Consider the following 13282-nt stretch of genomic DNA (forward strand, 5'->3'; position numbering starts at 1 on the left):
GTTCTCAACCTTTTTGTACCAGGACCCATTTGTAAACATCGATGGCCAATCCCCACCCAGTGCCCCTCACTCCCAACCTGCTGCCCACAGAACAGTCCCCCCTCAGCCCCTCACCAGAAAGACACTGGTGCTGCTGCTGCCTGCCAGTGTTGCTGGGACTGGTCTCCATGGAAACCTCAGCCCTGTGTTATCACAGCATGGCTGATGCTGGGGTCTCCATGCAAATTGGCCCCAGCCATGTGGGCAAAGGCTCCTGGGAAATAGAATCCACTTCTGGCCACTTCTTGCCCATCTGTGGTCTATAGCTTCTAGGCCTTTGCCTTTTTTGTCATTTAGTGGCTTTGCCATAGGTGCCAAGAACATGGAGGCTTCAGGGCCCTGCCCCCCTTCATGAAGAGGCAGTCCCAAAATGGGAAGATCAAGTCCCAGGCTGCATGACTCCAGGATAACATTTGTCCCAGATTCCCAGTTTCCTGGGTTTTCTGTTCACTGTGGAAAAACGTGGGAGACAGTAGGCTTCCCCTTCCAGGCTGGCAGAGTTCCAGCCTGCAACAGGCAGTGGGGAGTGGGATGCAGGGGGTATCGCATGTGTGTGTACCACATGCATGTGGCCAGGAAAGTAGTTTCAGGCAGTGCTGGAGAGCAGTTCCCCCAGATGCCTGTAAGTTAGTCAATGTGGGGAGGGGGGGGAGGGGGTTGTGCAGATTGAGGCCCCTATGGTGAGGGAAAGAGTTGGGCAGGGGTTGGGCCTGAGTGCCCCCTAGTGCTGCTGGGTGGACAGGGGGTGCCTTGCCATGGTGGCATGGCTGGTGCAGGGCTCCTGGGGTGATGGCAGCAGGGCAGTGAGCCCTGAGCCTGCAATGGGAAGCCTACCCTGCCCTGCACTCCACTCAGCTCTGCTCTGGCCATGCTGCAAGAGGGGGTGGGGAGCATGTACATCTTAGGCCCTCCCAGCAAAAATAAGTCAGTGTATATAGGCTTCACAGTATTTGACAGATTTCTTTATGATGATGTAGTCCTTGATGACTAGTAGTCTAGTCTGCTATTTTTCCCTGATCATCCTTTTTATCTTGATTGCACTCTCAACTTGGCCTCTTCCAGGGTCTTTTCAATATGGCAGCAATATTATTTGTATTCTTTGTGCCAGTTTTCTTTGTCCATCTTAGCTGCCCTCTTGACTTTTCCCTGATGTTTTTGTATGTGGCTGCACAGTAGAGTCCTTGCCTTTGGATTTTCACCTTTACTAGCCAAGTGAAAGGTTTCTTCTAATATCCAGGGCTTCCTAGCAGTGTTACTCTTCCCTCATATATGTGAGGTAGCGGAATTCAGCTGTGAGTTAGCTTCTTCTAGCTGTTCTTCAGTACTCTGACATAGGATGAGCTCTCCCCTGACCCTCTTTTCATACTTCCTTTTTACCTTAGGCCTGTCCTGTTCTATCTGGGTGACCTGCACAGTTTTATGCTTTTTACAGAATGGCTTCAAGTGGAGCTTGACATTTTAGAGTAGGTTGCTGTCATCTCACAGGATACTTGACCTGGGGACTCTGGCACAGAGATATTATGCTTTCCCATCATTTATTTATCAGAACAAAGTCAGTCATGTTCTTGTCAGTGCCAATCAGATTTTCCACTGTTCATTTCCTACATGGTTTCTGTTTGAATGCCATGTTCAGCATGCAGTGGCTGTGGAACCTTGCAAAGTATAGCAATATGACATTTCATAAGGATCTGTTTTCTGGCTCTGTATCTGAACTTTCCCATGACAGCCTTCCATCTGGTGTTATCACTGATTCTGGAATTTTTCTTATTGGTGACAAGAGAAATAACTTTCCTTGTGATATTGCTTTTATAGTCCTCAGCCTGGTTGTAGAATCACTGTTTTCTCCTCCTCGGTGTCTATGCTGGAAGCTTGCACATGGATCAGCTAGGTTGAAGGTGCACCTCTGCCATGTGCTGTAATGATTACCTAGTTTTGTGGACTGCAGTGGATAAATGTTCTTCTGGTCCTACAGTTAAAGACCATGCAATGATCTTTTCATGTTTCATGTCATTGACTGAAAATATGATCCTGCCATCTGAAATAAATACCTTCATGGACTCTCCACCTGACTTCTGAAAAGCCTAGTGTCATGCTGATAAGTCTGTCTAACTTGTATATCAGCAGAGACATATTATCGTTCTTTTTTCTAGGTTCTGATTGTCAAAAGTTTCTTTTACAGTCTACAAAAGCTGTTTCATCTCTGGCAGATTTCCCCATGTCTTTATGCTTCCTTTCCATTTTCAGCTTTGTATCAACATTGACATGACTATCTCTCAGAGAGCTGAGTCAGCTTCATTTCCAGTCATTCTGACAGAAGACCCAGCCTTGAGGATTTCAGTTCATGCTTTCCCATTTGGTTCCACTGAGCTCTTTTTATGACTGGGCTCTTTCATTTTACTAGCAATCATAGCACTATCTTCCTCTCCTCTGTTTCCTCCTTTTACCCAGGCTTGGCACTGGCATTAAGCAAAGCTCAATCAGGAAGCTATAGCCACTAGTAATAATTGGAAACAAGTTTGCCTCAAACCTGGGAGATACCTCAGTGATTTGGGAAAGTTCAGATCTAAGATTGGGTTCAAAGTTTGCAGCTTTTCCTGTCTACATAATGGCCTTATTCAAAACTTGAGATGCTCAATATCTTTAAAAGAAGTAAAAGCATAAAGTATCATGGTAGCAAGCCTTTTAGGACCTGATAAATCTGACTGCATATCAATGATGTAGACTTTTGTTGTCATTAGAGTTGATTCATTTATGAACACTTGAGGAAATTATAACTGTTGCCTTATTCCTAGAAGGAAAATGATGTTGACCTATGAGTTTAAGCATTTTGCTGGGGTCCAGAAGAACACTACAGAAAGAGTCAAACCCAAAACATCACATTAGGCCTACCAATTAGCCTATGGGTTAGCATTTGGCCTGCGGGCTCCTGTCCAGCCACCACTACCCTCTCCCCTAATGCTTGTGCTTAGCAGCTAGGTTCTTTGCCCCCCCCCCCCGGCTTCCACAGGTTACCGTGTTCCTGGGGGCATGGCAACACAGCAGGAGGGGGGTGGAGTGCCTGTACTGCATGCAGAGCGGGGGGTGGGGGCAGTTTGTTCATGCAAAAAAAAAACAAAACTTGCTGCCCATGTTGCAGCATGTTTTTGGGATGAGAGGGGTCAAGGGTGGTCAGCAGGTTGCCCTGCATGTGTCTGGGAGCAGATGGAGACTGGTTGTCTATGTGGTGTGCACATCAGGGGTGTGGGTTCTGGGCTGCCCTCACAGCCAGTGGCCCCCAGGTCTGTGGCCTTCTTGCCCTGTGAACCATGGCTGCCCAGAAGCTGGTGCTAGGATATTTTACCATAAAGAAAATAAATGAATTTCATAAAACAGGGTGTGGGTTTTTTTCCAAAGAAATTTAACATTGAAAATGTTTAAAGAACTCTGGAACACTATTGGACGTCGGCAGTAGCAGGATATGGATTTTACTGAATGGACGTTCTACCTTCAGGCATAAAGATAATATTGGAGAAGAAGGATATTGAATGTGCAATGATATATATTTTGGCTGACACAGCAAAGACAGTATGGAGACAATAACTGGAGGGGATTTTCAGTGTTTGCAATACTGCTGTATAGCTGTTAGAGAAGATAGATCAGGAAATCATTTTATGGATAAGGCCTGTGAGAAAGCCACAGCTTGAATCATGTAGGGGTTTTAAATACTCAGCTATGGACTGAGACAATTTTGTAAAACTTTAGGAAAGGAACCTTTCTAACAGAAGAATAATATAGTTTCTTAGGCAGTTCACTAGAAAGCAACAGAATATACTTTAACCCTAACTTTAGTAAATGCTCCAGTTCTGATAGACAAAACTAAAATTGTGGGGCTTCAGAATTTTATGTTCCAAATGTTACTCTATTTGACATTTTCATGAGGGTAGGTACTTGAGGAACAACATGGGAGAGATTTTTTGCCTTGAGGAAAGCTGACTGAGTAAATATGAAATGCCCCAGGGAAGTTGCCATTGAAATTCTATAGTGTGTAGGAAGTAACTGCTGAAAAAAGAAAGTTTTAAAACAAACAAAAGAATAGGCTTTATATAAACTTTATTCAAGTTAATTTTCAACAAGAAAAGGCAACAAAACCTAATGGGCCACTTCCTCAGCTGGTATAAATCAGCCCAGCTCCAGTGACTTCATTGCAACTATGTCAGATTACACCAGCTGAAGATCTGATTCAATATGATTAAAAATAAAAAGCATAAAGAATAGGACACTTTTAACAATATAAACAATCTGATAGGCAAGTACATATGCCAATATCCAGGATTAATAGGTAATAAAAGGACCATAAAGAAACTGTGCATGTTAGACAGACCCTCTGAGAATCTAGCCTTGTGTTTATTGATGATATCCTAACATGAATAAAAAGATATTTTTACGGTTAGACTAAAATGAAAAAGTATATCTCAGCAGACTAAAATGAAAAGTGGTCCAATAAAATATGAGAATTTGGAATTGAAGGCATTTGGTTTAGAAATGGTAGATTTATTTTAAGCAGCTATATTTCTCCTATCTTTATGAAGAAGAAGGAGAAATGAAAGCTGCCTTAGGGTATAGAACATACTTTCTGGTTTAGCATGGTAAAATATAATGGGAGGTAGTTGTTATTGAAGGTGCTGGATTTTTGTAACAGTGTCAAGTTCAGACACCATGGATCCATGAATTTTAAAGGAAATTAGCATAAGAAAGAAGTCATATCTTACTCTGAATGAATTAATTCTCAAAGTTCTCAAACAGTAAATTGAAGAGCGGAAGTGTCAAAGTATAAAGTAAAATACTTTTCTTTTCCCTTTACAAGTGCATGCAATTTAGCAAGCAATTTTATACTTTTTAGGTTAAGCCTTAGTAGATTATAGTTTTTATGTGGATGACATGGAAATGGATATAGTTTTTTGAGTTTGCAGTAGTTGGTGGTAAGCTGCATGTACCAACTGGATGGAAATTCCAGAACAGTGGCAAGTTATGGCAGGTTGCAGGTAACTTCACCCAAATTTCCCTTGTTGGAATTTGAGACCATTGCTCCTTGTTCTATCATTTGCCACCACTGAAAACAGTCTAGTTCTATCTTTTTTGTAACCACCCTTCAGGTAGTTAAAGACTGCTATCAAGTCCCTGCTCCCTAGTCTTGTCTTCTGAAGACTAAATAAGCCTAGTTCCCTCAGCATCTCCTCACAAGTCATGTGCCCCAGTACCGTAACCATTTTCACTACCCTCCACTGGACTCTCTTCAACTTGTATACGTTCCTCCTGTAGTAGGGTGCCCAAACAGGACACAGAGCTACAGATGTGGCCTCACCAGTGCAGAGTAAAGGGAAATAATTACTTCCCTTGATCTGCTGGCAGTGCTTCTACTAATGCAGCCCAGTATGCTGTTAGCCTTCTTGGCAACAAGGGTACACTGTTGACTCATATCTAGCTTATTGTCCACTGTAACTCCTGGGTCCTTTTTTGCAGAGCTGTTGTTTAACCAGTTGGTCCCATACCTGTCTGAGATTCTTTTGTCCTAAGTGCAGGATTTGCATTTGTCTTTGTTGAACCTTATGAGATTTCCTTTGGCTCAACAGTCCAATTTGTTCAGGACACTGAATCTTAGCCCTACACTCCAGCATATCTACTATTCCTTTCAACTTTGTGTTATCTGCCAGCTTTCTGAAGGTGCACTTCACCTTGTCTTTGGGATCGTTAATGAAGATATTGAAAAAAATGGCCCCAGGACTGACCCCTGGGGCACTCCAGTAGAGACTGGCATTGAGCCTTTTGATCACTACCTGTTGAGCCTCACAATCTAACCAACTTTCTATCCACCTTACAGTCCATTCATCCAACCCATACTTCCTTATCTTGCTTGTAAGAATGCTGTGAGAGACCATATCAAAAGCCTCACTAAAGCAAAGGTATCTTTGCTTTCCCCACATCCACAGAGTCAGTTATCTCATTGTACAAGGTAATCAGGTTGGTCAGGCATGACTTGCTCTTGGTGAATCCAGGCTGATTGTTCTGGATGACTTTCTTCTCCTCCCAGTGCTTAGAAATGGATTTCTTGAGGACCTGCTCCATCATTTTTCCAGGGACTGAGGTAAGACTGGTCTGCAGTTCCCTGGATCCTCCTCCTTCCCATTCTTAAAAATGAATACTATATTTGTCCTTTTCCAGTTGTCCAGGATCTCCCACAGTCACCATAAATTTTCAAAGGTAATGGCCAGTAGGGCAGTACAAATAGGGAAGTATTTGATTTGGATTCAGATTCAGCTGATTCAGAGGACAGTGATTCGATTTGGAGATTTCAGAACACTGGTTGGTGGACAGGACCACTGTTCCTGGGCAACTGGCCAGATCTGGCCACATCTGGCTGTGGCTGGCCTGGTAGGCCAAGGGGTTGCAGTCCAGCAGCTCCATGTCCTCAGTGAGATAGCCACTAAAGCCTTGGCACTACCTGCCCAAGGCTGTGGTCTGGTGTGTCTGGACCCCAACATTGAAGCCATGGCCTTGGCCCACATTGGTAGCAGCTGGTGTGGAGGAGACTGACTGACTGGTGCTGGTGCTGGGAGTGCTGGCACGGGAAAGTGAATCCCCCTCTTCCACGTCCCCTCGCCTCTGCCCTTCTGCCTCCCTGACACTGTTGACCAGCACCTGTGGCCATTGGTCGAGGGTTTTGGTGCTGCCAGTGCACATGCTCCCCTTCGCCCTCGGGTCTCACATGCCCGCCAGCATGTGGACTGTCCTGGACTGCAAGAGATCCAGCCATCTCCTGATGTCCTCCTTCAGCTACCTCACCAGTGCCTGCACATCTGGTGACAGCGGTTGCCCCAGCCAGGAACAATGATCCCCTGGAAATTCTCCATTTGGTTCTCCAGTGCCCTCACTATGGGGATTACCTGCCTGCGGCGGGCATCACCAGCGCTGAAGATCTCAGTGGCCTCAAGAAAGGGCTTGAGGACCACCATGATGTGGAAGATGGTATCCCACTCAGCTCTTTTAAGGGGACTGCTGATCTGAATCTCTCTGAACAAGGCCATCTCATGGATGGCCTTCCATTGCTCCACCAGCTGCATCAGGTATGTGGAGTTTCACTGAGTCTCCACATCTTGCATGATTTTGTGCTGTGGGATGCTCAGCTCTACCTGTTTCTCCCACAGAATCTTGCTCCCCTTGATGCTGTGATGGAAGTAGCATGCAAACTTTCTGCAATTTGAAATCAGCTGGGTGGCAGTGACTGTGCCATCATCAAGTCCTGCCCCCTTCCAAAGCATCCCTGACTATGAGGTGCTGCTTGTGCACCACACAGCAGATGCCAACAAAGTTGGCATTACAGATGGCTTTGACCATGTTGGCCCATTGTCTGTGACCATGAACCCAGTGGCGACATGTAGGCAGTGCATGGGGATGCATGTGCTCCCCCTGAGAGCACTGGTGCACCCCCTGACCAGCCATGATCACCACTTAGGTGATGGGCAGGGTGGGCAGGTGGGAGCACTGGTGCCCCTGCCTGCAAGTGCCGAGTGATTGCTGCAGCTGCTCCCAGAAGCGGCCACAGCCATTCCCAGAAGTGGCTGCAGTGATCAGCCATCATGGGATCAGCCGTGGTTCCCCCCACTGCCCATTCAGCAGCATTGGCCATGGGAGACCCCCCTCCCCGATCAGCAGGACTGGTCGCAGGGGGAGCATGTGCCCCCCCTGACTAAAGTGGCACCAGTTGCCCATGCATGAACCCATGGGTGAGCTTGCCCTTCCCAATGAGCCACCCCTGTACCATGTGGTTCATGGCCACCATGATCTCCCTTGCCCTGTGGCCCTGCCTTCCACAGCTTTTCCATCAAGTACTCCCTGCATGCATCCTACAGGGAGGGCACCATCATTCTGCTAAAGGTGATGCATGCAGGCATTTGGTAGGATGGGGCCATGAGCACCATAAGCCATCTGAACCTTCACTGCTCAACTAAGGAGAAGGGCTGGCCATCCAGAGCAAGCATCTCCCTAATGCTCTGGGTGATCTTGCTCACTCTTGCAATGCACCCATCCTTTGTCTTTGGCTTTCCCCCAGTGATCCAGGGTGGCCTGCCTTTGCTTTGGGGGGGTGGGGACTTTGGAGCAAGTGGGGGACTTCCCTTTGGGCATGTTCCCAAAGGTGCCAGGCTGAAAAGGAAGAAGGGCAAGGGGGTGATGCTTCCTCAGATGCAGGAGCATCACTGTGGTGGTGAAGTGTTTTGTCTCCTTGCTTCAGTTGATCTGCCTTCAGCAGTGTTGGCAGATAACATACTCGGGATCATCTGCCACCTCAAAATGATTGCACACTACACTACTCCCCTGTTTCGGGTGAGGGTGGGGATCCTGTCTTATCTCCCTCCTCAGCAGGCAGAGGCATAAGAAGAGGAGGAGCTGACTCAGGTGAGCCACTTGCCTCCACAATGTCCTCTGAGGTGCCTTCCTGACAAGGAGACTTGGATCTAGTGGAACTTTGAGGGGTGTGGAGCACAAAATAAGATTCCCCCTCAGTCCCCAGAATTGTGTGAGTCAGGGTGTTCAAGCCCCCTGGTTCCAGAGCCAGCTCCTCCTCTGGCAGTGGGAGGCTCATGCTGGGAGATGACACTGGGGTAGAGGAGACAGTGATTCTAGTTCTGATGCCTATTTCTGGAGTTAGGGGATGTGGTACAGGTGCAGGGACAGGTACTGCTTGCACCTCCTTGCTTCCAGTGGCAGCAGAAGACTCATGGCTTCCAGGAAAGAGGATGCATCTATGTGGAGTCGAGTGGGGGCGGGGACTTGCAGCTCTAGCTCTCCCCCTTCCCCCTCTAGCCTCTCTCCCTCCCTTGCCCAAAGACCTGGCACCTGCCTTTCCAGCATCCTTCATATTAATCTTTCCTGTGCTGGAAAATGTGTCTCTGTGTGTAACTACTTAATAATATATGTCGTCGTGGTCTTCTCTGATGTATGACTGTCTGACTTCTTCTGTGTTATGTTTATTGTTGTGTGTATACCTAAAATAATATCTCTTCTTCTTCTTCTATGACTCTCTGGCTTCTGTGTTTTGTGTTAATCTGGATCTCTATCTGATTTCTTCTGTGTTGTCTTTAATCTGTATGTAACTAACTATAAGTAATAATATCAAGAACTATATATAATCTCTTCTTCTTTTATGAATGCCTGACTTGTTCTGTGTTGTAATAATATCTGACTTCTTCTATGATGTATGTGGTGAATGTGTGTAATGTATGTGCTTCCCTGCACAGTGATGGATCACACTGTTAGGGAAAATGCAGCTTTCTTTTTAAAAAGTGTTGGGGGAAAAAAGAAGAAGAAAGAAATGGATTGGATAGGGATAAGTAGAGGGATTCTAGTTAGTAAGCTGTATCGAATCTTTTCCAAGAATAGAAAGTAGCAAGAGACTAACTAGGTAGGAAGCCAAGTCAGTCCAGTACCTTTCAGATGCTGTTGCAGAGGAAGAAACAGCCCAAAAAGGCACAGAATTCCTGAGACAGAGGCTTATATGCTGTTTCTACATCCCTCCCCGAGAGCACTGTGATTGGAAGGGAACTCGGGGGGGGGGGGGGGGCGGGAATCAGTCATTGGCCAGCTAGAGATGTCAATCTTTTCCCCCTGCTCCCGCTCTCTCTTCTCAGTTTCTGTTCCCCTAAAAGACTGCCATCCAAATCTCTAAATCTTTTCTGAATCTTTTCCAAATCAATTTTTGTCTTCTCCTGATCCTATTTGGCTTCAGTGATTTTTGCCTCTGAATCAGGCCAAATCTTCTCCAAATCGAATCTCAAACCAAAGCTTTGCACATCCCTAATGGCCAGCAGCTCTGCAATGACCCTATGGATTTATACGTATCCAGCTTTTCTAAATAATCCTTAACTTGTTCTTTCACCACTGAAGGCTGCTCACTGTCTCCCCAAACTGTGCTGCATGGTGCAGTAATCTGGGAGTTGACCTTGTCTTTGAAGACTGAGGTTAAAAAAGGCATTGAGTACTTCAGCCTTTTCATCCTCCTCTGTCACTAGGTTGCCTCTCCCATTCAGTAAGGGACCCACACTTTCCCTGACCTTCCTCTTGTTGCTAACATACTTGTAGAAACCCTTCTTGTTACCCTTAAAGTGTCTTGCTAGCTGAAGCTTCAACTGAACTTTGCCTTTCTGATTTCATCCCTTCATGCCCGAGCAATATTCTTATATTCCTTCTTTGCCATCTGTCCAAGTTGCCTCATTTTTGTAAGCTTCCTTTTTGTGTTTAAACTCACTGAAGAGTTCTATGCTAAACTCATTTGGCCGCCGGCCATATTTGCTAGTCTTCCTGCACATCAGGATGGTTTGTTCCTACACCTCAGTAAGGCTTCTTAAAAATACAATCATCTCAATTAATGTCAGCAAATCATCTCAATTAATGTCAGCAACTGAATTCTCCAGGACTTCACTTCTTTTTCTTAGAGTGGTAATTATTTAAACAAACAAAAAGAAATCCTCGAGGATTATCAAAATATTTGCAGTGTTCATGACCTTTCAGCTATTCTGTTTCAGTCTAAATATGTGCATACATGAAGAATTCAGTACTGTTATTTTTGAAAGTAAGTGGTAATTCTTGGCAACCATTGATCCTCTGGATCATGGTGTATGCACAAGAGGTCCATGTGACCATCACACCAAGACCTTCAGCTCATATATTTAGGCAAGAGCATGGAGGAGTAGAGGCTGCCCTACACCTACCATCCCCCCTTTAGATCATCTATACAGACCCAAAGGTGAGACTGAATCCAGAGGTTCAGTGCTTTCATGGTTGTAGTTTCTGCTAGAGAGCAACAGATAGCTAGAGAGAAAGATTAGAGCTGCTTCTGACTGCCTAATGCCTCAGCAAAGGCATGTTTTTGTTAGGGTGATGTCCCTTAGTCTTTCTCCAACCATGGAGTACCCACAAGGCAGTGAGGGCTAGGGTTTTGAGGCACACCATACTTGCCAATCTCTGGAGGTTGCAACATTGTGGTATTTTATAGGAGCTGGCCCACCACATTATCACCAGGCCCTCCAGTTGGATGCAGTTTACAGTCATACCTAGGACCCAAATGGTACTTATTAAATTGTTAATAGGGACTTCTCTATATATGCACAATCTAAACAGGAATTTCAGGGATATTGGTTGATAGTAACAAAACATATAATAGCTATTGAAGAACAGTGTAATCAGATTCAGAAGAATATGGATTCTTCAAGTGAATGGAAGAAAAAGTTTCATGTGCAATCACATTTAAAAGAGTATGTCTTGGGGTAACAAATACTGAGTATATTAAAGTGGAATAATCATAAAGTCTGTTAACTGAAAAATGGATTTCTAAGTTATAGTAACAGGAAAATCTTTGTATCAGTTAGAATGGACAGATCCTCATACCACCTGAGGATCTGTCCATTCTAATTGATACAAATCAATATTCTTCTTTTTACTTTAACCATATAGTAGACCAGTCTGGTTCTCCTGTAACTTCAGTGTGGTTGGGTTAATTTACATTAGTTCGGGATCTAACCTCGGAATATTGAATCGTATCTAAGGTTTCAGTAATATACTTTCCACTCAGTCTTTTTGCATTCCTTTTATATATCCACTGGACCTAACGCTTACATGATGACAAATTTGGTTTAAGGAAAATATCTTATTTGCTGTAATTGTATTAAAATGTCTAATGATAGACAACACCTTCGTTGTTATCTAAATGCTGGAGAACCAGAACCATTTAAATCCAACTAACCTGAATAATTAAATCCCTGAAACTAGGTTGATATTCAATTTTGTGAAAAAAATATGTTGTTGGGCTACTTTGTACATAGCACATTTCATGATTCTATAGCAAGCTGTAACAGATCTCAGGTTTATCTGCTGCTCTGTAGGTTAATCAAATGATTTGTGTGTCAGGAGGTTGGCCATTAGATGATTTGAAGTTATAAATCCTTGGGAGTAGAAGGAAAACAAGAGATGGACAACAAGCTTATTGTAGGTTCTTGTGGTCTTCAGGCAGGCTTTTGAACAGAAATTTTGAATTATGCAAATAGTCTCTGCTTTTCTTAAGTTTGCACTTTTCAAAAACTGCAAGACAGGTGGATAGAGGTTCACTAATGTGACCCATCTTGAATAATTTTTGTAAATATTCTCAGCTATTCATAGCTCAAATAGTGAATCAGGCTGATCTATATCTCATGCACTACCGCTACTTATTTCTCTATTTTTAGTATTCAGTTAAGTGTTTTTGTTATATGCTGATTAAACTAATGGAAAGAAGGATTATTTCTATCATAGCATCAAACAAATCTGGCCTTTATATAATAAACATCATGAAAAAGGCATTTTAATAATTGCTGCTCAGTTTCCTGGATTATTACTTGTAATGCCAGTGCTTGATAATCATATCATTGTTTTTATGACATTCTTGGTGCAGAAGCTGGAGAAGGGGAAATTTTTCTACATTTCTGTGTGCTCTATATTTTTTCTACATTGAAGTATGATGATAGATCTTTTTTCCTTGCACAGTAATCTGCCCTCTGTATCTTTAAATAAATATTAAATGACTATGCTTGTGATTGCTTTGCCCTCCTTTCCCCCACTTTTCTCTTCTGAACCAATTTCCCTCACCTCTTTAATAAAGTACTCAAGCAATGAGAAAAGCCTTGTTCATACATCTTTTTCAAGTGAAAAGTATTTAACTAATGACACTTTTGATTAAGAAATAAGGGCCAAACAGAGTCAGAAATTAAGATCTGATTGGAAATCTTGGAGTCTGCAAAACCAGGTTAAATGAAAGTTGAAAAGGTTCTGATCTTATATTGTTTTATTAATGGCTTAGACTCATTTTCTCAAACCAGCAGTTTTAATTAGAGATATGCACAGCAAGGATTACCCACTTTTACCCATGCAGGTAATTGCTAATCTAGCTAGCCAATTACCTGCAAACTTTTGGAATGGTGAACTACTGAATACAGAAATGTGAGGAGACTCTGTTCTTATAAATTACTTAGGGACAGCTTTTCTTTCCCCAAACTGTAGACACTGAAAGTGTGTTTGCAAAGATTTCAAGATATTCCATTGAGGTAGTATGACACTGCACTATATCAGTCATGGATTTATGGAAAATTGATTGTGTCAAACTAATATCTTTTCTGATGAGATTACAAATGTGGTTGATATTAGGGCTGTGTGAAGCTTTGGTCATTGATTTGATTCAGAG

The sequence above is a fragment of the Gavialis gangeticus genome, unplaced genomic scaffold, assembly GCF_001723915.1.
Source record: "Gavialis gangeticus isolate Ggan-Ray unplaced genomic scaffold, GavGan_comp1, whole genome shotgun sequence".
NCBI lineage: Eukaryota > Metazoa > Chordata > Crocodylia > Gavialidae > Gavialis > Gavialis gangeticus.